Below are 3,842 nucleotides of genomic sequence, written 5' to 3' on the forward strand. Positions count from 1 at the left end.
GAAGGGGAACAAGATTCTCTGGGTTGATGAACCTCAGTTCCAAGCATAATGCTTGAAGGAAACCAGGCACTGCTCATCATCTGCAGAGTACCATCCCAAAAGAAAAGTGTGCTGGTAGCAGCCTCATGCTGTGGGGCTGTTTTTCAGCAGCAGGGACTGAGGGACTCATCAGAGTAGAAGAAAAGCTCAATGCACCAAAATATTGAGATAGCCTTAATGAAAACCCAGTCCAGAGCATTCAGAACCTCAAACTGGGCAGAAGGTTCACCTTCCAACAGAACAATGAACACAGCAAGAGTGGCTTATAGACAACTCTGTGAATGTCCTTGAGTGGCCCAGCCAGAGCCTGAGATTGAACCCAATCAAATATTTCTGGAGAAACCTGAAAATGTGCATCTGCCCCCATCCAACCTGACAGAGCTTAAGAGGTGAAGGGGTGAGGAGAAGAATTGCAGATAATTGCCAAATGCTGATGAGCAAAGTTTGTTGCATCATACCTAAAAAGACTTGAGGCTGTAAAGGTGTTTCAGCTAAGTACTGAGTTAAGGATATGAATACCTATGCAATGCACTTTTTTCAGTTTTTTTTTATTTTTAATACATTATCAATTGTTGTGACAATTCTGTTTTTGCTTTGTCATTATGGTGTATGGAGTGTGGATTGATGTAAAAAAAAAAAAAAAAAGTAATTTAAAGCAGTCCAACTTAAGGCAGCAACATAACGTGAAAAAATGAAAGGGTATGAATACTTTTGCAAGGCACTGTACACACACACACACACGTTATATACACACTATTTCACACAATATTACTGTTGTAGTGTATTTTTGTTTTAAAAAATGCAGCCTTGGTGAGAAACCAAGCAAAACTCGTTTGGTAAAGCTTTGATCAACATGAGGACACAATAGATGAGAAAGGTGTGAATCAAATGGACATTATTTAGATATATAAGTGGGTGACGCAAATAATAAAAAATATTTTTTTTACAAATAAACATACAAATAACTTTTTTGAAAGTCACGTTAAACCTAAAAAAAAATGTAAACTTTGAAGGAGCATCCATTTGAATGGACATGATGCTTCTGTTGATGAGGAACAACATTAGTCATAAGCAGAAGCAAATTCTCATCATTCTGAGAAAAAGCCCCTATAATAACAATTGGACTATATTTGTCATCAATCATCCATCATCTTCCTGTCCCTTTTCTTTGTTCTCTTTCATTTCTGTCCCCACGGTGTGGAAGGAGTATGTCTCAGCCAAATGAATCTTGGATGTTTTTAGGTTGCAGCTCATGTGTTCCATTTTGTCTGTTTGGTGGCCTTGAGCTCCAAGTCTTTGTGTGGAGTTTGAGCCTTTGCTCAGGGCTGGTGTAGACAATGACCTGATAGCACTTCTTACCGGTTGCGGAGGCACGTTGAGGTTGGATATCGCAGCAGGATGTTGCCAGGTGCACTTGCTAAGCTGAAGCACAACACGAGAACGCAGGGGTTTGGACTGGTGTGGTCGAGGCTGATGTGTTTCTTGAGCTTTGGATATCAGAGGCTTCTGGGATATAGGTGAAGGTCCTTTCTTTGGTAACTCCACAGTCTGCTGAGGTGGGATGGTATTGGACAAAGCAGAGGAAGAGAGGACGGCGGTGGAAGGGACCGGACATTTGGCTTGAGTTTCAGAATATTTGCTGGCCCTATTGGTTGATTTCCCTGTTTGTGTTGCATTGGCTACAGTTTTGTTGGTGTTAATGTGGGTGGAGCTGCTCTTTGGGTGAAGGGTTGCGAAACGCCAGGTGGTTTTGTGTCTCTGTTTGGTTATCGCCACTGTCTCACCACTATACAGCAATAGAAAATCTTTTTGACCGTTTAGCGGCAGCAGTTTCAGTCCACAGCAAGACTTATTGAAGATTTCCAAAGTAAGGTCTGAAATGAAAGGGTGTCACATCTACAACAAGTGTTGTCACACCTAGAGCTGCACAATTAATCGTTAAAAATTGGCGATCTCAATTCAGACAACCACACAATCTCATTTCTAAATGACAACGATTCTCCCGTGTCTATTAAACCTTTGACAAAGTCTTACCGGATCATTCAAATCTGCGATCGCACTGACACTGACACACAGAGCAGTTACCATGTTTGGTTAAGAAACAGCTTCACAAACAGTCTTTTCAACTACACAGTATTATTTCTGTCATACAGTCATTCATATTATCACAGAAACACTGGGATGAAAGTTTATAATTCAGATATAAACACTGATGTCTATGGTAGCGCGACCAAAATAGCGCAAATCCGCGTTTGAAAGTAACTGCCACATAACGTTTGTGTCGATTGCATTGTTTCGCCACTAGGTGGCGAAAAGTGACTTAAAAAATGCATAATTGAATGAATCATTTATTCAAGAGAATCGTTCAAAAACGCTGATTCATCCAGTTGGTTTATGAGTGAGTCGTTGAATCATTGATTCAAACAACTTTTTCATAATTTTAATATTAAATTGGTGTATTAAATATATTATATTTTAAATACATATACACTACCAGTCAAAAGTTTTTGAACCGTAAGATTTTTAATGTTTTTTAAAAGAAGTCTCTTCTGCTCACCAAGCCTGCATTTATTTGATCCAAAGTACAGCAAAAACAGTAAAATTTGTAAATATTTTATTATTTAAAATAACTTTCTATTTGAATATATTTTAAAATGTAATTTATTCCTGTGATTTCAAAGCAACATTTATCTGAAATAGAAATCTTTTGTAACATTATAAATGTTATAATTTATCAAAGCGCTTTTGATAAATTTAAAGGATCCTTTCTAAATAAAAGTATTAATTTATATAACCCCCCCCCCAAAAAAAACCTCCAAGCTTTTGAATGGTAGAGTGTATAATGTTACAAAAACTTTTTATTTCAGATGAATGCTGAGCTTTCTATTCATCAAAGAATCCTGAAAAAATGTACTCAAGTGTTTTAAATATTGATAATAATAATAAAAAATGTTTCTTCAGCAGCAAATCAGCATATTAGAATGATTTCTGAAGATCATGTGACACTGAAGACTGGAATAATGATGCTGAAAATTCAGATTTGAACACAGAAATAAATTACATTTTAAAATATATTCGAATAGAAAGCAGTTATTTTAAATAGTAAAAATATTTCACAATATTACTGCTTTGCTGTATTTTGTATCAAATAAATGCAGGCTTGGTGAGCAAAAGAGAATTCTTTAAAAAACATTAAAAACCTTACTGTTCAAAACCTTTTGACTGGTAGTGTATATTAAAATGTTTAATACTTCATTCAAATTAATTAAACACTTTTAAATAGACTGCAGCAATCATATTTTGCCACACATTATTTTGTTTAGTTCAGAATCGTGGGAGAATCGTGATCTCTATTTGAGACAAAAAAAAAATCGTGATTCTCAATTTATCCAGAATCGTGCAGCTCTAGTCACACCTCATTTTATCAAGTCCTAACAAATTTTCACAGCTTTCACACACATGCATTATTCAAACAAACTACAAGGTTTTATCCCATTTAGAATTGCACATTTTACACTGTTACATCACATTTTCGGTGACCGTCTGTGGTATCACATCTTTCAGTACTTCACAGTTAGTATGCAAGGCAGGGTTACAATTCATCTCGAGCAACCAGACCTGCCCAAAACAAGCACATCACAACTGAAGTGACTTCCCAGGCTATGAAGATAAAAGGGGCCTTTTGTTAAAGTGACCAGATTTCTGTAATTAACTCATTTTGTAGTTAAGTGGTCAATAATGTATGTATATATATATATATGTATACACACACACACACACACACACACACACACACATACTTA

The 3,842-nt window shown here is 36.3% G+C and overlaps 1 pseudogene; it reads right to left on the reverse strand.

Moving 5' to 3' along the window:
- Positions 1 to 794: 794 nt before the first annotated feature.
- LOC107673060 (protein polyglycylase TTLL10-like) overlaps positions 795 to 3,842 on the reverse strand; it is a 10,242-nt pseudogene continuing 7,194 nt past the window's right edge.

Source organism: Sinocyclocheilus anshuiensis, unplaced genomic scaffold, assembly GCF_001515605.1.
Source record: "Sinocyclocheilus anshuiensis isolate Anshui unplaced genomic scaffold, SAMN03320099.WGS_v1.1 scaffold364, whole genome shotgun sequence".
Lineage (NCBI taxonomy): Eukaryota > Metazoa > Chordata > Actinopteri > Cypriniformes > Cyprinidae > Sinocyclocheilus > Sinocyclocheilus anshuiensis.